This window comes from Gambusia affinis, linkage group LG24, assembly GCF_019740435.1.
Source record: "Gambusia affinis linkage group LG24, SWU_Gaff_1.0, whole genome shotgun sequence".
Taxonomy (NCBI): domain Eukaryota; kingdom Metazoa; phylum Chordata; class Actinopteri; order Cyprinodontiformes; family Poeciliidae; genus Gambusia; species Gambusia affinis.
This window is the reverse complement of record NC_057891.1, coordinates 11,302,160-11,327,442: the sequence shown is the minus strand read 5'-3', so window position 1 is coordinate 11,327,442 and position 25,283 is coordinate 11,302,160. Positions and strand designations below refer to the sequence as shown.

Sequence of the window (25,283 nt, the reverse complement as noted above, 5' to 3'; positions counted from 1 at the left end):
GACGTTACAAGCTCAGCTCGCAGTCCTCCATTATTTCCTCATCGGATGTTTACGGCTGCTCATAAAGCAATTTGAATTATGAAGGAGACAGGTTTATATGTTTGGATTATTTTGCTGACATTTTAATGGCATTTTCAGGAATCGGAGTGTAATGTTTTAAATTGGTTCTTATTTTTGAGGCTATATTTCAAAAATGAGGAATATAGAGGCAGTTAGGAAAGGAAATTACAATTTTTGCTCCTGCATGAGAGCAATATGGACATCCAGCATTGTGGTTTCCATCCTGTATTTATTGTTGTTAAGCATAGTTAAGCCTTCTTCCAGGGACATTGAGCTTTTTATTCTTTTGTCAAATAAGTCATTGAATCTTAATTGTCCCTGTTAATATAATATTGGACGGATCAATGCTGTGCTTGATTTTTCTTGGAAGTCGGAGCTCAGATCTGGGAATGGTGTCAAAATTGGGTTGAGCCTTGTGCTACATTTTCTGTTTCACATATTGAATTTGAAAGGAACATGTTCACAAAAAGGTATTGTACAGCACGATGTATGGTGCAAGTTTATAAGTGTTATTTATGCTTGAAATACTTTAATATTTTAGAGGGATGGCTGTTGTATTTCTACTCAAGTTGGATCTGTTGCAGTCCTCAAACTTTCCTAGTGGAAATTTCAGCGCGAGTTGTTGCTGGATTTTTGACATTAAACCCAGAAAGTCTGACTTCAAAACACAATGCTAGCGAAAATTTATTTGGTGGATAATTCGAGAAAAATTTGCAAAATAACATTTTCTAACATCATTATGTTAAAAGCTTAGATTTTTATTTTCCGTTGGATATCTACCCATGTTTAAAACACTGATGCCCACTTTGTTTATACCCATTGCTTTGTATTTCAGCACATTAGTGCTATTCAAATGTGCTAAAATACACGTATTTTAGCTAGCATGCGTGGTTGTAGAAAGCACATGCTAGCCCCATTCTACAACCGCATGCTAGCTCCATTCGAAACCCGCATGCTAGTGCCACTCTGCAACCGAATGGTAGCTTTATACTACAACTGCATGCTAGCTAAATTTTTTTAGAGGTTTTATTGGCTTTTGTGGCCTTTTTTTAGATAGTGAATTGACAGGAAAGTGGGTAACAAGAGAAGGGGGAAGACATGCAGCAAAGGTCACCAGACCGGGACTCAACCTTGCGATAGCTGAGTCAAGGACTAAGGCTCCCATATGTGGGTTATTCTTAACCCCTGAGCCACCACAGCACCCCATGCTAACTCCATTTTATAAACAACCTTCCACAACAACATCCGTTCTCTTTTGCCAATTTTTTACATCTGGTTAGCAGATAGCTAACCAGATGCAACCAGCAGAGACACAGCTAAATACGAATGGGATGACATTTCACACTAGTTCTGAAAACAAACAAACAAAATGCACAGATGCCAACAGCATTTTATAAAAATTATTTTTGGCTATAAGGAAACACAACCGATATAAGATTTAATTAACATTATGGTTTTTTGAGGTCTATCAGACGTTGCCGGGGTATGTGTGGTTGAAGGGTTCTATTAAAGCAATGTTTAATTTTACAGGTGTAACAGAAATCCAATATTGGTTTGACACGAGACCAGGTTGGTTTGGATGGCTCACTAAAATTATGCTTTTATTTAGACACTGGTGCTCTCTATTGAACAGCATTTCTGACTGGAAAGTGTGTAGAAAGATAAGTACAAGATACGCAGCAAATCAAACCCAGGTCAACCGCCTCAGGGACTATTGCCTCTGTACATACGAACGCTCTACCAACTTAGCCTCCCCACAAACCTTCCACCATGCCCCCGTTTCCCACACAGAGTGTAAATCTGTCCTTCTTCTAAAGTCTGGTCACGCCTCCCCTCCACCTCACCATCCCTTTCATCCTGCCTTAGGCCCACATTGTGTATTCATTACCATTAAAGACTCCACGCCTCGTCTCGCCATTAGGCCCCGTTACTCCGCTCTGAGCTTTCCCTGACATTGGTCACACTATGATCGGGTAATCTGCTCTGAATTTACGCAGGATTTCCTTCAGGGGGATTCTCAGAAGCAGAACTACACAAAAAGCACTCGGCTTACATTACCAATGCAGGGCTACGCCTCATTGAGCGGGACGGCTACAGCTATTGATGACTCCCTCAACATGGCAGAGCTCAATCTGAGCCAAGGGATTAAGAGAAGGGCAGGAGGGTTTCACAGTAAAGTCTACAGAACTGCTTTTATTTATTTAAAATAACACAAACATCTTAAGGAGACTGTAGATTACATATAGTAACCTAATTAAGTATTGATGTTTGCTAATCATATGTTAAAAATTCAGAAAAACCGTGACAAAGTAAACTTCTTGCTTCGTGGGAAATCAAAACGCAAGAAGCAACAACTGCCTTAGTAAACTACCTCAAAAGAACCTCCCAGAAAATTGCGCGTTTGTGATAAAGGGGAAAAACCTCCAGAGTCAATGCCTGAGGGGTAATTAGACAGGAGGGTGGAGTATGTAGGAAGAGCAGAAAGTTTGTAAACTCCAACGTAAAGCCCATAAATCAAAGAAGAAAAAGAAAGACATTTACATTTGGTTAACTCTGTGGTTCTGTCAAAGGTGAACACTGACTTTAGGATGTTGATCAGCACCAGGCAGCACTTAATTGATAGGGACCAGGTTGTAAAGAAACAGTCGTTTGGACTGGTTTAATCCTTTCACAAAAACATGGAAATAGGTAGCCGCATGATTTTGTTTTGGTATTTGTGTCGAACTATCTCCAAATCATTGCCAGTATCTTGTTTATAGTATTTTCCCATTGCTCTTTTATACTTTATGTGACGTAAAGAAAGAGGGTCTACAAATTACCTCAACATTAGGGAACTCCAACCCTGGTCCTCGAATCAAAGGATTGGTAAAATTAGTAATGGTCTGGTAATGAGACATTCGTTAGAACACTAGAGCTCAAGGACTAGGTTTGGACACCTCTCACCTACAGAGTCAGTCCCATGTGCTTTGGGTTCCACTAAAAGCTAAGCCGGAGAGTAAGACAACAATGTTCTCGTATTGTTCGACGCTAGATTAAAGATGTATCCTAAACAAAAAATGAGGCACTTCTTAGATCAAATTCAGAATTTGATTGAAAAACAATATTCTGTAGCCACCTGAAATAGCTTCATTACTAAATTAATAGAATTACAGAAGAATGTTTTGATCACACATTAAGAGAGACCAAAAACATATAGGCTAATTAAAGTAAATGGGATCAATCTAAGATATTAAGATTGAAAAATCTGCATCAATCACGCGCTAGCATCCACCAAAGACTAATTCCTTCAAGGCTCACAAAAGAAACTTTCTCTGCCAACTTATTCTGCCTCATACCAGCATTATGTCTGCCATCATCTTATTATAGTGAATGCGACTCGATGTTGCTCATCAATTCATTACGATGGCTATGAGCTGACATTTCCCCTCCAGAGCGGATCATTTATTCGGAGCACCTTGATGGCAGCGGAAGGGCTGTTAAAGCCGGCGAGTCAATTGGCGGATGGTGAGCGAGTTATTGTGACAGCCAGCCTGCCTAATTGTTCATTTGAGGTAATCACTCGACAAGTTAGAGCAATTTTCAAGCACAATGCCGGAGACTAATGGAGGCGGACGTGCTCGCTTGATGAGATCAGAACCGGGGGGCTGCTGGGCCCTAAAGAGGGCATTCACCTTAATATTCAGGGAATTCTTTGTACTTTGTGCTGCCATTCGGCTCTAATTGGGGGATATCTGTGGATAAAGCAAAAAAAGTTGAGATATCACAAAATTTATATCAAAAGATCTCCTGGTACGTTTTTTCTCTTCGAAAGAGGAGTAAATTTGGAGGGAAATCCCACTGAAACAACTCGGCTCAATCAAGACTCTCTGTCAAGCTCTTAGCATGCAGGAAGAGCCTCCTGCCCACTGCCTTTTGTTGGATTCAGTGTGTGTGTGTGTGAGTGTGTGTGTATTTGAGAGGCTGTTGGATGTGATGGATGACCGTGCAGAGCTGGGGCGTTCTCGCTTTAATTGTGATGTCAGTGCATGTCTGTGGCAACCCTGGTGGTGAGGGGTGACGGACAGGAGTGTGTAGATGAGTCTCCACACGTTGTGTGCAAAGGCAGGAAAGAGCTGAGGCAGTCGGATGTGATGTTTGCTTTGAATTTTAGGGTGAACTGTAAAGCAGGCAGGGACTCGAACCAAAACATGTCTGGTGAAAATAAAGTTGGATGAGTCAGAGTGTCAGATTAGCTCAGCAACACAGTGGAAGTGTCACGAAGTTTCCTGGCTTTAAGGTCTTGGATTAGCCATCATTTTTTTATATTTTCGTCCCTGACATTAGAGTTGGGAGACATCTGTGCTGCTGCTACATGTTTAGCATCGAGATGCTGTTTTAGGCTAGCATAGCTTCACTGGTACGCTAAGTCCTTTTAGCACAACTTGAACACAAAAATAGTCTTCCAGTGTCCAATCAGATCAGTTGTGAAGTAGAAATGAAACCCAATTAAAAACTAAAAAATTGGATTAATTACATTAACATTGTTCATGCGTTAAAATTAACGTTGCTGCCCTGCGATGAACTGGTGACCTGTCCAGTGTGACCCCGACTGTCGACCTTTGACCACTGGAAATAGACACCAGCACCTCTTGCTAGGGACATGTCTGTCCCTAGCAAGGAATATGCTTGCTGGGACATCCAAGGACATGCTATCCACCCAGGATTTTATCCTGGATGGATAAAATTTATGTGATTAATTTTTATAAATTAACCTGTTAATGTTCCGGCCCTATAGAAAACTGAACAAAAGACAATTTGTTAATATCAAAGAGATATTAGCTGAAAATATGGCATACAGAACATAATTAAATGATGGATAATATATCTCAGGTCCTTTGTTTGATATTTTTGTTTATCCAATAAAAATATGGCTTTCTGACAATGGACAGCTGTACATTTTTTAGACCTGACACACTCTGACACTGTTCTCTGTCGATTTTCATTTTCATCGAAACCACTGGAAAATATGCTGCCATGTTTCTGGGTTCAAAGACTGGGCTAGAAGTTTATGAACCAGAACAAAAAAGTGCCATTCACCTGCTTCACCTGTATGAACTCTTATTTCCAGTCCATTTCTGAATCATTGTTCCACTATACTAAAAAAAAACAAACAAAAAAAAAACAGCTCAGAGTTTACATATGAAATGTGCTTACACCAGAGATTGGAAGGAAAAAGATGAATGGATGGACGGATACACACTCCAACGTGCATCTTTAATATAAAAACCAGCATGAAAACACACTGATTGGAGCTGACAATACAGGTAGTGTTTCATACTTCATTGAATTTTTCCATTCTTTATTCTAAAAAAAACTACCAAATCCCCTGCTCTTCGAGGTTGTGTAGGAGCCGTGTTGAAAAAGCCCGACATGAATCATGGCAGTCATGAATCAGACATGAAATGGCGTGAGGTTTGCTTTCTCACAATTCTGTATTTAAAAAGTTGGAAGTACCTCCTGGTGACCTTCTACTGCTTTGTAGGCATTAATTATTTAGATTCAGAGTTCCTGGGAGCTGCTTCGATTGGCAGGACCAGGTTTGATCTATAAAAGCTTTGAAATTTGCATCACCTGGCATTTCGTAATAGTGGCTCTGCACAAGCAACGACCCTGACTGGCTTATTAGAGAGAAACTTCAGAAAGTGGCCAGACTTTTCTTTATGCTTTCTACTCACAAAAAATACCACTGCCTATTTAATTATTTAAAATTACAGACATTTTCAATGTATTTACATAAAAAAAACTAAGCCAAATAAACTCAGTTTCTTTAGACCATCTGCAGTTGCATAATATGGCCAGATAGTGGTGCTGTTGCACCTGAGCTTTTAATTTGCTGTTTTAAGCGGAAAATAATGCATATTAAAATGCATTTCAGCATAACTCAAACAGATGCATGGAGGGAAATCATTATTTAATCTAAGGCTGATTGGAATGGAAATAATATGGAGAAAAAAAATTCTACTTGGCTGCAGAAGGGTTTGAGCCTTTTTCAATGCAGGGTTTAAAGCAGATTTTCTATTTAAAATCTAAACTTTTCTCTTAGAAAAACACAGTTTTCAGCAGGAATTATAAATGCTTGTTTTTATAACACATCAGGAAAGATCTGTGTGTAAGTTCCAGGCTTTTTAGCGATTCCACTCAGGTTTGGCAAAGTAGGAGTCATGTTGTTTGCAAAAGAGAGGGAGCGGGAGAGAGCAAAAGAGAGACGGAGAGAGAGTCCAACTCTCGGAGGAGGCTGAGCTTTCAGTGAACATAGTGAGGACTTCTTCAGGGAGAATATGTAATAAGAAACACAGCCGCAGCCTCTCCTTCGGAGTTGTAGACGCACAGATAAACAGGCTCGACTGGACAGAAATAGAAACTGACCAACTGTGCTTGTCCAGTGCCAATTTAAGCGAAAAAATAAATAAATAAAAATACCAGATGCGGCGAGGAGAAAAAGGTGTTTGAATCCTGCCAGACGGCATAGAGAATCAGAAACAGGCAGACGAATGAATATTACCTCTGAGAGCGACTGCTTTCTGCCAAAAGGAGTAGCTTTAAAAATTACATATATATGATCCGAGACATAGTCTGTCCAGAAAATGTTTCCCAGGACAAAGCATTTATTAACCCAGACCTGCAGCTCTACGTTCTCTCAAAGAGCCATCAAAAGGACAGAACCACAGCCATGACCTCACTGCCATGGTGCCTGTTTTCTGCTTTAGACCAATTCAGAGTCTTCAATTGGATATCCCCCCAAAAGGCCAACAGACTGTAATGTGATTTGTATAAAGAATAAAAAAGGCTAAACATAAGAGGCTGGGATGCTGCTGCCAACAAGGTTAGAGTGTTCCGGTGAAAGGTTACCCTACTGTGAATTGGTTCCTCAATCCATTTACCGCCGCCTCGTTCTGGTGGCTGTGACGGAGCGGCCGGTGTTGGGGAGCCTCCCGGGTAGGACCGGAGCTCCTGTAGGGGATTTGTTTTGGTGCGCAGAGCGTTCACCTCAAGGTGGCTTAATTTCTTGACTCAGTGGCTCGCTCGCCAGTCGAGCTGAGTCCAAGCTCCGTATGCCAGCCTGATCCTGCTAATGAATTCAGTCGCCCGGAGTGGCGGCACGGTGCTGGTCACTGAGTGGGCTCCGGGGACAAGGAGACTGTGAGAAGCCATCTGTCGCTCCGCTGTGCTCTCCATTTCTCTTTGATTAAACTCAACAAAACAATAAAACACCCAATAAAGGTGATTTGGATGCACTGCTTCATGAAAAGCATCTGAAAAGGTCTTGTAAAATAACTCAAACTTGCTATCTGTTTGTCCAGCCCCTCCACTCTCTGAAGACGTAAAACCTTCAACCTTTCCTGGAAGATTTCCCAAAAGCTTTTGGGAATGTGCATTTGTGAGGCCAGACACTAATGTTGGACAAGATGCTGCTCTAATTCATCCCAATGTGTCCAATTGGGTCGATGGAACCCTTCCACTCGACTGGAAGAGTGAAATTGTGGTCCAAACTTTTAGCCACGTGGATGAAAATCCATCCATCCATCCACTTTCTGTACACGCTTGTCCCTAGTGGGGTTGGGAGGGTTGCTGGTGCCTATCTCCAGTAAACGTCAAGTCAAATGTATTTGGTCAGTCGCAATTATATTTAAAAACCATATGAAATTAGCTGTATGTTTGTGGTTTTACAATGAACATTTCAGTGGTTGTGGTTCTGCTTAATATGAAACCAATATGAAAGCCAAATACGTACTCAAAGACGCCCACAAGTCCATGAAAATTCTGCACTAAACGTTTCCAACTACATCAACCACACAGTCAGATATAAGAACGTGAAAAACTTCAGTATTTCTTCATGTTGCTCTGTCGTATAAAATCCCAATAAAACACACAAACGTTTGTGGATGCAAATTTAAAGGGTGCAAATACTTTTACAAGGCATTGTAAATCACAAACTATAGCTTTCATTATTGCTGCACATTGCTCTGCCTGTGACCGTCCAGTGATTTGCAGTAATTGCAGAGTCTTGTGGCGGTTTTTAATTCTAACTGGGTCTGTCATGTGTTGGTGTTCGGAAAGCCTCCAGCAGAAATTACCTGGATCTTCGGAAAGGTCTCAGAAGATATTAATCTTCTAAGCCGTATGTTTTCCTTTTGCCAGTCTTTTTTCATATTCCAAACAAGCACATTTTATCATGTTCCTCCCAAGACAAATATAACCAAAAGTGACAGTTTCAATAAGGTTTGATGAAATCCCAACATTCCTTCCCTCCAAATCTAATGACAATTCTGGCAGTAAGTGTGTTTCTTTGGAAATATAAGGAAACAGATTCCCATAATTCATGTTTGGTAATGGGTTTATACATGGCATGTGTTGAATGTTACACGTATAAAATATGTATATTTTAATTGGTTTAATGGTATAATACCGTAACTGGCCACTTTATTAGGTCCACATGCTTTCTAAAACAGTGAATTTTGGCTCCTTTAGTAAATCCTCACCAGTTTTGAACCAAAATCCAAAATGGCTGCTGCTTGCAGAGATGTAGAAATATTCTGTTACTTGCACTTTTCATTATATATAATATTGCATAACCTCTACTAGTGAACGTTTTGAGTTTAAAGAAAAGTATTGCAGAGAAATTTTGTTTTTTCTTGCTAAGCGGAGTTAGCTTGATCAGCTAACATCATCAGATTGGTATATTCTGATTTACTAAACATTGTTTAGTTAGCAGTGAAGTCCTTTCCCAGGATGGGTGGAACGCTGTAGTTTTCTTTTTCTAATATGTCCTGTATCTTTATAAAATGACAAAGTACAGTAAAAGCAGATCAATAACAACAACAAGATCAAACTCCCTGTAGCTAGCAATGCAAGCAGCACAGCTAGCTACTAGCATTGCTAGCTTAATTCGCTACATACATGCTATACCTTGATTTCCTGCCGTGGACAATCTTTCAATTTTTGCACAATATCAGCATAGAAAGAAAAATAACTTTACAGTTTACTTTTCCTGAAGAATATATGAATATATATTACATTTATCAATCGCCATTAGCTAACAAACCCAAATTAAAAAGCACTAAAAGTCATGAACTAATAGCTACTCTTGCTCCTGTCTGCTATGTTGATCATCTTCTGTGTTTTGAGCAAGTTTTTGTTTTTTATTGCTGCCAGAAATCTTCACCACTGTCCAGCTAAAAACAACAATGCTAAGAATTTCTTAAGCTAGTGTGGCTAAAAACACCGTTATAGTAGCTAACAGTAGTTTCTACATTTTCAAAGTGCAGCTATGATGCCAAACAGTAAAATCCTACTGTTGTCTTTCTGTTAACTCTAATTGGCTGATGTCTTTTTTATGCGGCTTTGTGTTCCCAACATTCAGTTTCTATTTTTTTTCCTGAGGCAGGATATGGATATTGCTGCATTAGAGTAAATCATACAACAAACTGAGAAAAGCATTCATTATACTTGCAGAATACATTCTGCCTGAGGTTATGTACATGAAAATTGGCCTTTAAACTTCATTAATGTAATTTAATATTAAATCTACTAAGTAGGGTTGAATTAAATGTGAGTAAATGGAGAAGAGTAAAACATTTACATGTCAATTCCTTATGCATTTCAGCCAGCTTTTCTGTTGCTTATTTCACAAAACGTCAAAATTGGACATAAATTTCCACCTCCTGGCTTTATTGGAGAAATGAAGGCTTTTTGTGCCCAATCTCACAAACCAATTATGAAGCAGGGCTCCGTTACAAGGCGGAGATGACAGAATCAATGAAAACAATATATGAGAGTCTCATTTTATACATGTGTTATTAGAAACGAGCAAAAGACATTTGAAGACAAGTATCAGCAGCTATGTCGTGAGGCGCATTTAAAACAAACCAAGAGCTAACGACTTATGATTTGTGGAGCAGCGAGAGTAAATACTGATGGCGTAAAAAGAAACTTTGGTCTTAATTTAAATAAATAAATAAATAATGATATAAAAACAAAAATGCTCGGGGTTAACTCCCGGGAAAGCTATAACAGAGACCCTGCGTAGATTTTTTGGCAACAAATGTATTTACAAACTGGTAAACCGGAGGGTTACTGCAGCACAGCAAATGAAATTTTCCGGTCATGTTGCGCACCAAACAAAAAATGAAAAAAGCACCTTAATTTTCCTGAACATGGTGCCGCTGAAAGCTGCCTCAGAGCTACTTGTAAGCGCTGCAGAGGAACGGGTCGCGTCTGCCTTGCTGAACTTGGCTGCATTTCAGACTGGTGCGGAGGAGGATGAAGGCCCGCTTCCCCGCCTGGCTCGGCGGAGGGGAGCAGAGGCCTCGCGGCGCTCTCAACCCACCGCGGTACGGGAGGGCGAGGGGGAGGAGCGGGCCACGCCGCCCACCTGGAGGTCCGGGCGGCACCGGGGCACCAGACAGCCTACTCTGGGGGTAAACTGAGGGGCTCGTTTCATAAGCAGCTCTGAGTAAATAAAAGGAAACAATTTGCAGAATTTACACCGGATTCTTTTGAAGCATATTGTCAGCATCAGGTTCCTGGATTCGTTTAAATACGCTCTCTTTTTAAAATCTTTGGATTCACATTTGAGGACTTGCCAGTCTTTAAAAATGACTAGTTACCCACTGTGTCTGTATTTATCTGTATTTCTATTCCACCAGTAGAAGTTAAGCCAAAGTTCAGGTTGGCACCTCAGATTTTGGCAGTGAAAATACAAGAGACAAGTTTGAAGGTGATGTTAAAATAGGCAACAGCTTTCAAACAAACAGAATTTTTGGTGATTTAAATTTTTTTTTCCAGATGAAAATGACTGGACATCAACATGGGAACATTTCTTTGGATAGAGGTGCACAGGATTTTTCACATTAATATATGCTACTTTGGTATTGAAAGCTACATAGTTTTTAAAATGCAATGTGATTTTGGCCGATTTCAAATTCCCAAGCAAAACCTGCATATATATTTCACTGAAAAGTGACTTCATTTACAATATTATGTCTACTGGCTCTTTTCTCCATTACGCTATCAAAATGTAAACTGGTGTATCAAAGAGTCTCCTCGTCAAGACACAATGTCGATTTCCACCTGGAAAATGGAGGACAATGACCCGCAGGTCCACAGAGAACTCCCACTCCCACTTCAACCCGTGCGGGCGTGGAGAGCCACGAATCCCTGACGTTCTGATGTGGAATGCCACCTATATGCGGAGAGAACAGAAGTCTAGTGTTGCAGCAGACTTTCTGATACCGAATGATGACACCGTCAGAAAGAAAGCGAGGCCTTCCCTTCAACAAGGTCTGTTTATCTGAGAGTGCCTTCGGCAATGTCTGCTATATGTCTTATGTTGGGTCCTTCTAAGTCTGTCCTGTCTCTGGACAGGTCAGACTTAGTGTCCGATATAGGGTGTCCCCATATTGGTTGGACTCAGACAGGACACAGACAAATGGATGGTATTATTTCAATCAGCTGAACTAACTCACCTTATTCTGTTCAGAAATACTTTAGTGTAAACACTTTACAATTTCTCTTGACCAAAAAACATTTTTTAGTTGTAATAAAGGGTAAATAAGCCGATAAGAATAATTTTCATACTATTTGCTGGTATTTGCCACATTGTATACAGGCATATCAATAACAACGACGAGATCAAATTAGCTGAAGCTAATGTGGTAGTTAGCTTAATTAGCTAAATAGATGCTTTAATCTGATTTCCTGCCTTTTATTATCTTTTAGCTTACTGACAATCACAGATCTTGTCCACATGTAGCCAGGTCTTTATAAAAACAAATGTCTTCTTCACACTGATTACAAAAATATCATACACACACGATCAGTTTTCATTCACATAAAACCACCTCTCGGCGTTGTTTTAAATATGCCAAGCCCATAGGGGGCAGCGTAGGGAAAAGCTAAAACCTGTCCCCCAATCAGATTGATTAACATGGAGCCAGGAGGTTCATTTGTGTGGATAGATATAAAAGTTAAAATACTTTTTATCAGCGTGTAAGAATATAAAGTTATTAAAGCACAAGAATAATATCAATGTCAAAGCAACTATGTTTGTCTATTGGAAAATCTCCATTTTCCAGTGGACACGCAAATATAAATACAGTTTTATTAAATCTCTACTTTCGTTAGTTTTTCTAAATACTTATAAGTAATTGTTTTCAGTGATATTAAACTGAGTTTCTGTGTCGATAAAAAGCTAAAACCCATAAAAATGTATTACATATTAGTCTTCCCAGATATGCAGCTATGTGTGGACTTGGCCTGAATAAATATTTCTCTGCCGAGAAAAGTAGTCAAACATTACGCCAGAATTACACCCGAAACTGCTGAGAGACATTTAACCAAATCACATCATGGTTGTATGTCGATATTTGAGTCTGAATGTGAATTTATAACCTTTTGCATCTTGAATAAAGAACAGCTATTAGAAGTCCATAATGAACGGCCATGAGTGTATGTAAACGTCTGGCCACCACTGTCCTCTCAAATCATTTTGGGCGCATTTGGATATATATATAAAAAAAACACAGAAGATGCTTTTTTTAATTTATTCTGTGATGTTTTCAAAATGATTCCAGTGGAGCAGCTCGGCTGTCAGCAACGCTCAGATTTCGATGTGTGCAACGCCGCCTGAGGCGAAACAAAACAAAACCTCCAGAAAGGTGAAAGGTAGAGGCTGAAACAGAAGAGAACAATAAGAAAAGCTGAGGAATTCACTACTCTCACCTACCTCTCTGCCTTGCATCTGCTGTTTACTGCCAGTAATTAGGTAATTAATCAAGCTAATGGAGGATCAGAGAATGTACTGGCGGTACTGTCCCCCACAGAGCCACCTAGGATTGCCCTGGGGCCCCCAGCCGAGGGGACACTTCCCAGATCACGACCCCAGACAGCTGAGAAAGGCCCGCCAATCTGTCAGAGCCTGCTCCCCAGCCACCCACCCCGACGTCCACATATGTGTGCACCGTGGGAAGGTTATGTATCCGATGTAACCACTGCCAGCACGCTCCGCTGCACTGCTGCCGCCTGTTCAAGTGATGCAAGCTTTGATGACAGCGTGGCTGTGTAGGTTTTAACCCTGGAGAAGTGCTAAATCAGACGTCTAACCTGCAGGAAAAACTGCAGTCTGATCCGGTTTTCGAAGGGGTTTTTTTTTTTTTGGGTTCAAAATAGGAGTACGTTAAACTCTGTTGGGTTGTAGACGTGCAAATCACCTGTCCAAGCAAAGTGTCAAAGCTGTTTGAGTCTAAAGAAGATTTCTTGTTTTTACTTTGATATGTTTCCGTTTTGCTTGCTAGTCTATTTAAGGCTCCAAAACAATGGAGGCAGAAATTTATTTCTGACATTTATTGATTAGAAATCAGCATACAGAACAAATATGGTAGCACAAATTCTGCTAGTCTCTTTGGGCAGATAATAAATAGTGACCACTGTGCGCCTTTTCTTACTGTCACCTATTGACAAACTAAAAGATTATATTAGTTACAAGATCTGGCGATCAATAGAGAGACGGTGAAACTATAACTGTTACTAATGTTGTACGTCATTGGTGGGGGGCTAGCTAGAAGCCAACAGGCTAGCTTGTTATTCTTTTGTTTTGAAAAACCTTGTTACAAGCTAAATTTACTCACCATTGTATTCCTCTGAAAAGCTAACTTGCTCCTCAGCTTGTTACAGGCTGAATTTATGCTAGCTTGTTTTTAAGCTAACTTGCCTTAAAGAAGCTTGCTTGCTAACGTTTGGATCAAGATAGAGATATCTCGTCTTAAGGCAAACCTGTTTCCAAAGCTAATTTCCAACTACCTTTTTGCTACCTTTAAAAATGTAAGTATCCATGATGGTGAAGTTTTTATCAGAATGTTTTTAAAGTTATATCTAAATACAATCTAAGAAATACCTTATTTCTTAGATTGTCTCAGCTAACCCGAGGAAAACTTGTTTTCACCCTGATATCAGGCTTTAAAAAAGTGAAGATAAAATGGACTATCGTTTTTTATAAATGTATTTTTTATTTTTTTTTTTCATATTCTTAGAACTAAAGATAAAATATAATCAGTTGCTTCTTTTCTGGAATGATACTCAGTCTTTCTAGAAAAAAAAAGTTATTACATATTCACCTACATACTCCTAAACAAACAGGTGATTTCCTCCATTTATAAGCAACTAACTGATCAGAACTATCGAAGCTTATAAACAAAAATTATATGAATGTTTTCAAACTTTCTTACTACTGGAGAACAATGAGTTTTGGAAAATTTAAGCAGATTACAACTTTTCCGTTTGAAAGCAACACCTAGATGTTATTTAGATGATTGTTGTGAAAGCCGAAAGCAGTAAAACATTCAGAAATGTGACCATGCAGTCGTATGAACCTCTGTTTTGAAGAGCATGCGGACGCCGAATAGTGCTGTCTTATCTCAAGAGTTTCAGAAAGATGAGGCCTCTTTTCCCTTATGAACTGCGACAGATAAGCATTTCAAATCACTTGAGATATTCTCAATATCTAGGATAGGAATTAAAATAACTAAAAGTCCATAGCCTGAGGCTTTCTGTGCAGCGCTCTCCCTCTGGTCATTGTCTCTTACAGTCATCTGCCCTGCCGGAGGACCCCAAGCTCATCCCAGCCTGTCTTCCTAAACAAGCTGCCGTGTAATTGCTTGTCAGAGCTGTCTGCGTGCCTGTTTTTCTCCCCCCCCCCCGCCTGCCTCCCCTCTTCTTCTTCTCGCCACCACGCACCTGACAAGAAACACATATTTACACTCAAAAATGAAATTACAGGCAATTTGAGAGCGGGAGCTTTGGAGGCATCGCCGTCTATCGAGCTGTCCACATCGATGAACTCCTTTCACCCCGAAAGTGGGGGGGGGGGAAACCCCCCAAAAAAGACTGAGAAAACACAGGATAATAAAAACAGAATAAACTGTTTGGGAATCTAGGCTACTCTTTAAACTCCTTCATTTTGTCAGGCTTTTTTCACGGCTTCTGCTTTTGTTTTCCATCGAGCTGAAAGGATTCTACGTAATGTTCGAGTGATCCAGCAGGAAAGAAGGAGCAGAACTTCACAGGTTAGAAGAGCTTAACTGGCTGTGTTGAGGGAATTATTACAATACAAATAACGCAATGTGCTGCTATAATTACCCATTATTAATTACTGAGGCACATTCAGCCTTTAAGTAGCTGCCTCCAGGACATTTTCTGTAAATACTAATTCAACTTAGCGTTTTAAATAACTCGCATTCAACGGAACTACCAAACAGCAGCAGATCTTTCATCACGGCAATGATTTCGCTAAAACTTTAACAGGAAATTATACATCCTCCACGCCAAATGGAGAAATACAAATGAAGGAAATCTGCTCCCACTGAAAAGCTTATTTAACGTCTAAATGATGTTGAAATGTTGGGATTGCCAACGCAAAATCTCTACCATTCTGAGCAATTAAAAAGAGGAAAAAACAGATATGAATCCGATGATGAATTTAACGTGAACTGTGGAAAAACAAAACTTATACTTATGAATTAAAATGCGTGGGGGAAGGGGGAGTAGAAACTAGCGTAGCGTAAGAGCCGCTACGCTAACAGCAGAGGGTGGGTATGGAGCGTTGCTGCCATAATATGGGATATTTATGAGAAAATATTACAACTTTTCTAGTAAACTTTTCTCAGGGAGAAAGGGAGGTATAAAATGCTAGCTTCCTGGTTAAAACGGGAAACGAGAGGATTTTTAGGCCCTGTCCACACACATATGATTTTAGGTGTATCTGCAAAGGTTTTTTCACCATCATCATCGTCATCATCATATCTTTATTCCAGACAGAAAAAAGGTCTGTTGTAAAAAGATAAAGCAAACAAAATAGGAAAAAAAACAAAAAAACATGACGCCGTCCATTCTGTGGCAGTGATACAGCACACTATTCTTAATCGTTTACCAAAATTGACCTTGTTGGTCTCCATGTAGACGGGTCTTCGAAACAAATCTTTTAATAAAAAAAAACAATATATATATATAATATATTCTTTCACAAAAACTGCCATTTTAATCGTTTGTTTTGTATTTACTCAAGACTGACATTTTTGTCCGGGGATTTCAAATCTTCCATTTCCACAGTTCTGTTGCTTTTCTTTTTTTTAAAGGTATTTTACTCTTAAAGTAAAACTTATCAGCTGTCAATGGAAAGTCAAAGCCTAAACACAGTAGCTACCCGGTGAATAAAACCAGTGTAAAATTTGCGTCAAACTACCATGAGTCACCTTGTGGACATGTTTGCTGATGTTTACTCCAGAGAAGGATTGTGTTTGACATTTGTTCCAGACAGATCTGTTTGGGACGAGCGATATTTTCGGGATGAGAGGCGAACGGAGGCAAGAAGCGAAGCAGCGTTGTTAGAAGGGTCGTGATGGGGAGGCCTATGATTGATATTCCCATTAGCCACCTGACAAGGTGAGGACAAGGCTTTGATAATGAATTGTGACACATTAATGAGCTTGTCTAGCAGAGACAATACTTGATCAGCCTTCTTACCATGTAACCTTTGATATCAGTGCAGCAAACCGTAGATAAATAAAGGTTTAAAAAAAGTCACTCGCAAAGACAGAACATGACTTTAACAACTGTGCTTCACATGCTAGCGTTTACGTTTGGAAATTTTGAAGAAATGTACTGTGTTTGGATTAAAGTTGAACTTTCTTTCTGTTTAATGTGCGAAGATGACGGGCAATTTCTAATCAAATAATGCAATTTGGTGTCAATTCACAGCAATAATTATCCACTGCAGAGAAAAACTGATCATTCCTCAATTTATATTCAGAGATCAGGTACAGAACAAATCAAAAGTAAGCAGCAATTTAAAAAAGTCGTCATTTCAGTCTGTTCAATATGTAGAAGAAGAGCACTTGTTGCTCGTTGTGTTTATGAAGCTCAGCACTGCCCCCTATCAGTAACGCGTAGTACTTTCTGCCTCACACTATGTATTTTTACTGCACATTTATGTCCAATAACTAAATATGTCACATATATTCATTAAATATATCAGGTTAACTGTGGAACATCAGCATATGTACAACATGTGTAACTAAACAAGTTTATTGAGGATATTGAGAGAACGACTATGTGAATGCCCCATCTGCCTGCTTCATTCACTATGTGACACAGCGCCCCCAGAGGTGAGGCACTGCACTGCAGGGACTCACCCATCCATGCATTTCAACAGCAAATGAGTAAATTTAGCAATTTTGACGACAAAAATGTTAATATTACCAATAATAAGAAGAAAAAAATGAATTAAAAAAGTAACATGAACAAATTGATTTTCTCTAACAGCACTCATTTTCAGAATTCCTTTCATCATTCTGCAAGAAACAAAGCTCAAAGAAATTAAAAAAAATAGCAACTCTCGAAGGCAAGTCAAGCAGCTGAATAAAATAATAAGGAGGTATGTCAATAAACATAGAATTATAGTAAAAACAGAACCACTGAAATGTTAAGAAAAATAAATTACGTTTGCCTCCCAACCACACATCACTGAGGATACCACAGCTTCATAACTGAAAAAGGTTTGTGTATATAATATCAAATATCATACAACGTATACATTTCATTCTATTTTTATGTATATTTGAATGACAGATATCTCTTCTGGCCTGGGAATGTCATGCGATTGGGGGAATGTTATTGATGCAATCTAGAAATCACAAAGGACAGATGGATAGACGCAACTTCCACTAGCATCTTGGTAGAATATATTTTCATGGCATCTTACAAAACTGTACGACAGGAGTGTTTAACCTCAGCTTGAGTTTAATTCGGTCGTTGGTTATTTAATCGGCAGCCAGGTTTAAAGATATCACCAAACTGAACACTCTCCGCCAATGTATGTTTTGAACAGAAAGTTGTAATGTCTGCTCTTTCCAGGAACATTAGTAACAGGTTTTTGCTTAAATGCTTAGTTTTTCAAGGCTTTTTGGATAAATATGCCAGAATAAATTTACATTAGGAGGCCCAAACAGGATTTTCCTTTTTGTTGCTGCCTCAACAAGTTTGCATTTGCATGCCAAGGTTTGTGTTGGTCCCTCTACCGTCAGCATCATCGGGACGCTGGCCGCCTAAGTCTCCTCCCACGGGAACTCATTAGGACCGGCGTAGAGGAGAGGGCCCCAGACAGGTCAGGACAAACTGCACAGATGAGCTGCATAGTGATGCTTTCCGCTCCGTCTTTATGTCTGTTTGGTTTGGCTGCATGTCACTTTATCCCAGTGGATGGCAGTTGAGAGATTGGGCCGCTCAAGCACTTGACAAGCATGGTGAAGGCTCACAGGAAGACGCCGACGTTCCCGTGACAGAGATATTAGCGTCTGCTTTATCCAAAGTTTTCACGTGTGATCAAGCGCATATTTACAAAAGGACTGACAGTCACCTCGCTGTCACGCCGCAGCCTCCCTTGTGATGTATGACTAGGTCAGGAGCACTGCCCCACCCGCTAGACACTCATTAAACGCTCATGAATCTTAAGTGGAATCATACAGATATCAGAGCGTGATATGTAATATTTGATCAACCTGTTGAAGATGACGAGGTTTTATGCGAAACAGAGAGAGAAAATAGAAAAACATCCTGATGCTTCTTATGCTTTGAAAAGAAAAAAACTAAAGTACAAGCAGTGAAAGATTTTTGCGATTAGTTTTACATGTTTACTTTAGGAGTTACTCAACTTAAAGCGTTACAGCAGCAGTATGTAACGTCTTTTTATTTAAATTGTTGTTAAAACTGTCACCATGTCGACACGGTGTAATCTGAGACCGATAATCTGTGAAAACACAAATCTCCTCCACCTCCTCCTTGTGCTATTTCTGCTGTCTGAAGAAATGCACGTCTAGCAATCAAAAACTACCAATCGGAGCCAGTGGGAGGATCTTAGAGTTGTCAATCATCCTCATGTACAGCCTGCTAAATGTGCTAATGGCAGAGAAACAACTTACCAGTCCAGGATAACTATTTATCTGCCTGTAGCAAAGCAGACAGCAAGGGGGAGGCTGTGAGCAGCTCTTAGACAAGGTTGACTAACAATGCTAAGACCCTCCTCTTGATTCTGATTGGTTGTTTCTGACAGAGCAGTGTGTTTGTGAGACAGCAGAATAACAGGGTGGATATTGATGCCATGCATGACTGTTGTAAACAGGAAGTAAGCTAACTAGGAGGACCACGTTTGGACTTAAGACAGTTTTCCGAGATTGTGCCTCTGGTAAGACACAGACCCACCAGTAGGTGTGAGCGTCAACACTTATTCAACAAATGTGTTTCCATCTCTTCTTTAGCAAATTAACTCTTTAAGCCACTGTAAGCGAGCATCATTTAAAATTTTACCGTTTCCATCAACTTTTTCTGATACTTCAAAATGCAAATAAAAAAAAAAATGATGGAAAGGCAGCCAAGTTCAAATTCAGACTACTGATTCAGACTGAGACATTTTGGACTTTGGACGTTACCTTGGGTGATTCAGGAAAAGAAACATGCTGGTTATGAAGTCTCGAATTGAACTCCTCTGAGTTAACGTTCCAACTCACTGTTAGGAGCAACCTGACTACATCCACTTTAATGTTGAAAGAAGGAAGTTCTAATAATGACGCCTGCAACAAGAAGCCTGTTTGGAATCAGAAGTATCCAAAGAGAATTGAGGCAGTTTGGGAAAGACGGGAGTTGTGTTTGTGATGCTAATCAAGACCTAAACATCGCCTAATTGCTCACTGGCTTCTGTTTGCAGCTGGCCTTCCTAATTCATTCCCATTCCTCGGAGGTCTTTGCTCCGTCTGACTGCAGATCGTTGAAGCTTCTGCTGAAATGGATGGCGTAGAGTGAGGAAGGCCAGGGATGCTGTTATTGCTTCACAGAAGCCCGTGGACACATAAAGAGTTTATCATCTGGGCAAGCACAGAGCAAGCTCACCAATATCCTGAGGCGATTGCAACACTGTCCAGCCAAGTTTGATTGACTCCATACATCAAAAAACGTCTGGGTACGGATCGGAGAGGGGAAGGCCGACGCTCCACTCGGCTCTCACGCAGCAGTGGAGGACTTTAGTGTAATTGGTAAAAAGAGCTGCCAGGCCGGAGAGCTGGGGGCGGCAGCACGGTCGCAGGAGTTTAGTCTGAGAGCAGGAAGCCGGTGGGGGGTGTTGGCTGCTGTTTGAACCACCGGAGGGGGGCGGCCATTATGAATGGATGAAACAGCAAGACAGGAGCCTTGATTGGAAGCCACCGGAACCTGTTTGTTGTTAAAAAAAAAAAAAAAAAAAGCCTCTTTCTCCCCGTGTGTGTGAGTGTGTTCATGCCTCTCTCCATCTCTGTGTAATTAGGCTGCTGGCTGGAAGAATGATCAGCTGTCATCCCCAATGGTGGCCTTCCACTGCCTGAATGTCAACACTGTCTGAGACCTCCTGTCTGAGCAGGCAGCACACTCAATTAGAGACGCTCAGTCACCGCGGGGCTGCTAGGACAAACACGCCGCCACATTTCACAAACACACACATACATACTTATGAGGCGCCTTTTTAATATCCCCCCATCTATAGTCGTGGTTGCGGGGGGGGGAAAAAAAACAAACAAGATAGACGCGCTTTCTATTCAAAGGTTTTTGATGTTGGGACATTAAAAATTGGGGGGAAAAAATAGGACAGTTGGTTTGTAAAAAATTAAAAAAAAGAAAGAATAAGTTAAACAATAGAGAGCTGCTAACGGAACGCAGATGGTTGGATGATCATCATCACTGTGAGCAGCTCTGTAAAAGGAGGAGTTATGGCAGTAAACAGGTGTATTCATACAACGGCAAGGCACAAAGAAAAAGTACACGATTATTATGATTATTATTATTATTATGTGATAAAGAGAGGACTCAAAGATAGAAAAAAATTTACAGTTCCCCAGTTTAAGAAGTAAATGATGTAAGTCAACATAATGCATGGATAGACAGCAGCTCCTGATGACTTATTATTTTTAAAAAGATACCAAAATGCATAACGACCCAGTTTGAGGGAAATTGTAGGTTTGCCTTAAAGACAAAACCAATGATCCAAAAAGTATGCTGACTGTGTATAAAACGGGGAACCAAGTTCAAAAATATACACATAATTATCTAGTTTAAATGGGAATTTGGTAATACACCTACCGAGGTGGGAAGAAATCTACGGAGCCCCCTAGGGGACATGGGGAATATTTTTTCTTTTGCGTTCCCTCGCAAAAAGTTTTGCGTTACCTCGTAAAACCTTTTGCGTTACATCGCAAAACTGTACTGATCAGCTGTGCGGCATAATTGAATACTGTAAGTCTTTCTTACGGTGGCCGCCGTACTTTCTGATTTAATATAAGGTTATGTAAGGTTTTTCCAGGAATGTTAACATCTCGTTGTGAAATATCTGAAGTTTTATATATTTCTTTAGAATACAAAGGCTCCACAAACCTATGATATAAACAGAAACCTTCTGTGAGTAGGAAAGAAATATAAATACTGTACATCCAAACTATATTCCTGAGTTATTATCGCGGCGTAATAAGTCATCTGACAGTTTTGATTGTGTCGCTGTTGTGTTGGTTAGCTAAATGGTTTAAATATGCGGTGAATGAATTGATTTTCAATCAGTTTTTTGCACCAAAGACTTCATAATAATAGTATTCAATTATGCCGCATAACTGATCAGTACAGTTTTGCGAGGGAACGCAAAAGAAAAAAAAATCCCCATGTCCTCTAGGGGGCTCCGTAGAAATCAGTCAGAACCTTGATGACAAGATTATATTATAAAATGATAGCCTTTGTGTTCATTAAAGTGTAACTTTACTGAGACTTTCTGGTATTTGTGGGAATGTCTCTCTGCAGGCTAACAGGCTTACTCCTGGATGAAAGCTGAGGCAGGTAGGCAGCGGCGGACTGCCTTCTTGACTCCATACGGCCACATCAAAGTCCCCGGACTTAAAGGGTGAAACAGAAGGAGCTCTTTATCTTTGCGAGTCTCGAAAGTGCTTTGCAGTCTAATGTCAAACAGAGGTAAAGTCAAACCAGACTTTCCAGCGAGTCTGAGGCCTAAACTGAAACGACACCCCGTCACCTCGTGAGAACTTTCTGCCCGGATTTGCTTAATTTCTTACACCGCTCAGCAATCATTTTCTTTGACAAATTGCAGAGGAGCTGCACACCATCTGGACATCTTCAGGCCTCCCTGTTCTTTAGCTGATGCTGTTACCCAGAGCGCCGTGTGATGGAGTGGGCAGGTGGAGGGTTGGTGCCCTCGCAAACAGAAACCGTTCAGGAAGAAAACGTCGAATCTGTGGAGTTACGTAATAATTTCGCCTCGTCAGGAATCACACGCACCTTTAATTGTCCTTCCGGACCTCTACTGCTGACGCGCAAAAAGAGAACAGACGGGTATGACCGCACCACGTATATTTAAAGAAAATCTGGGTAAAAGTTCTGGAATTGTAGTTTTGTGATGGAGAAAGGGAAAAGATTGAGACAAAAACGTCTCTATAACAATGTGTGCCGAGAAATGAAAGGAAATCTTCCACCAGAAGCAAAAAAAGACCCCAAAAACATCAGCACTAACATTTACTGTGTAAACAGAAGTCAAAAAGATTTGACCAACTTTCTTTTCTGACAGATATATGGATGAGGTTATGCCCCAATCACAGCCAGAAACTGCTTACCAACACTAAAACAAACTACTGAGGAAACCTAAAATAAAGAGTCAAAGCACTAAAACAGAAAGAAAAACATGGCTTCTTGGGAAGCTTAGCCTGAAAATCACTGCCAGTTTTTGGAAACTGCCACTTTTCTAAAATGCTGTTGTATGTAAATGAGCAACAGTTAATATAACACACAGCTGATATGACAAGTGTTTTTTTCCAAATTAAACAGAAAATGCTATTTTTAATCCCGTTGGCAATCTCAGAATGAGTCGACCCTTCATGACAACCAACCTGGCGACTATGATGGCCACCGCAGTATCTCCCAGGACTTCCTCTGAAACCTTTTCTATCCCTCTACGGGGACGTAGAGGTCCCCAAAGTTCCTGTCACCATTTCCTGAAAGCTGTGTTTCCAGCATCATCTCTAGAGACAATCTGGGCCTCTAATGTCAGTTTTATTCCTTCCCTTGTTTCTTCAAGGTAATGATCTCTTCTCAGAACTATTGGGACAGATTTCTCGACTCTGCCGTTGTTTGGTTCAACCGTGTGCCGTATTTCCACCTGATTTGGAAATATCAGCTGCCATTGATTGTATAATTCTATGAAGAAGATTATTTAGAGGGAAGATAAATTTTGAGACAACTTATTGAAAGTAGGATATAGATGTCTATTCTATTCAGCTTAAACTGTGATTTGCCAATAAACCTTAAGACAGTTTAGAGAGTTCATCATCTCTTGAGCAGGTCATGGCAGCATTTATCCAGACTCAGCTGCCTAACGATTGTATAATTCTATAGAGAAGCATTCATTTTATCAGTATTGTTAGGACTTAGAGCAGCAGCTCTATCAACCCTCACAGAGGTGATAGAGAGCCATGCTCTGCCTCAGGCTGTTGTGTCCAACCTTTACCTCAGTTTGGCCTCTCCTCTTCCTCAGCCGCCATCTCAGCTCTGATTGCTATGCTGCGTGGCAAAGTCGCCTCATGGGAAGCAGTGTTCCTCCCTCGTCTTCTTCCTCTTCCTCACAATAATCCTGGGCTGCGGAGCGGAGCGGGCCGGCGTCGTCCCCGTCCCCGGCTGGCTGCAGACGGGTCTCACCGGGTCTCTTGTCTTGCAGTGCCAGCCTCAGGCCAGAGCTGGAGGAGGAGCGCGTCCCACAAGTTCTCATCAAGTCAGAGGGAGAACGCTGGAGTCTGCACTCTCTGAAAACCAAGACACTAATTTATTCCGCTGCCTTGGTTGTACTAAGATCAAATTAGTGAACTATTGACTGAATATTGAATATTTTCTAAGAGATTACAGTAAACGACTATTGACTACAAGCTTCTTAGCGGAAGTAATCCGGGCGTTTTTACAAAACGCTCCTCCACCTCCTGCTTTAAAACCCAACAAACGGCATGATAAAATGCACACAACAGAGGGGCATGTGGCCCCCTGCTGGGAGATAACTATGATTTATGTTTCATATCTTTAACCACATTACCCAGACATAGTAGCGGGCACATTGTGTATTTAATTGCGCATTACGCAACACCGGGAGGGTGTTCAACATTATTACAGTGTAAATATACAGTCTGGAATTAAAAAGAGCATTGTGTTAGAGCAATCATGTCAGATTAGTGTTAAAGGCAAAGCATCATAAAACGCCTGGAAGTGAGAAATGACTCCCAATAAGTATTGCTGCCAGTGTGAACGCAGTAGATCTCAAAAGTGCACAGATGTCTGTGTACGTTCCGGGTTTTTGTGAAGAAAATGAAACCATGAAACTTTTCCATAACTAATCTTTTGCCAATGAAAGTCAAACACCATCTTAACGCTACCAATAAAAAGCTAATATCTACTGTCTTATCTCCATAAGTTCTGCAAAGGGACATATGGAGATAAGACAGAAGATGTTAGCTTTTATGGTAGCACTAAGATGGCTTCCACTGAGTGGGCTGTGGTCCCAAACCGGGGGTCGACTCCACATGGTCTTCCAGTTTTTTTTACACAAACAGAAATCGAACAATCTTGCTTCGGTAAGTTTCCCCTTGCATGACAATAAATCCCGTTTTTATTCTACGCCCCAAAATGAAGTCCAACTCAACCAGCTGGCTTCGTAGGTCACTTCATTGTCAGTAAGTGGAAAGCGTAAACTGTAAACCCAGCAAGGCAGGGGTTTTGAATAAACCATTTCTGGAAAGAAAATGTGTGTCTCATCTTCAGACTTCATATAGATGTGGAATGTGCTCTAAAGACATATAGTGGGAACAAGTTGAAACGGAGCCCCAGTGCAGCAGAACACCCCCTCCTATCCTACATTACTATGGTGGAACTAGATGTGCTTGCTAATTGAGTCTCAGTGCTCTGAGGAGATGAATAGAGGGGATAAAAAGGAGAAAAAAGTGAGGGGAGGGGAGCTTCTGTTCATAAACAGTGTTTACTTTAAGCAAGCCGTTGCCTTATTAGTATTAATAGCAGCGACTTCAGAAAGCTCGTATTCTGCCACTGGACAGTTTTGTATTATTTATGATGGAAATGAAAGC

The 25,283-nt window shown here is 40.5% G+C and overlaps 1 protein-coding gene across 1 annotated transcript in view; it reads right to left on the bottom strand.

Annotated features, from left to right (window-relative positions):
* Positions 1-23,960, bottom strand: part of lancl1 (LanC antibiotic synthetase component C-like 1 (bacterial)) — a 48,873-nt gene extending 24,913 nt beyond the window's left edge. The window contains exon 1 of the mRNA XM_044109898.1: positions 23,669-23,960. The gene's annotated coding sequence lies outside the window, so the exon portion shown is untranslated. The remainder of the gene's footprint in view (positions 1-23,668) is intronic.
* Between the last annotated feature and the right edge of the window lie 1,323 nt (positions 23,961-25,283).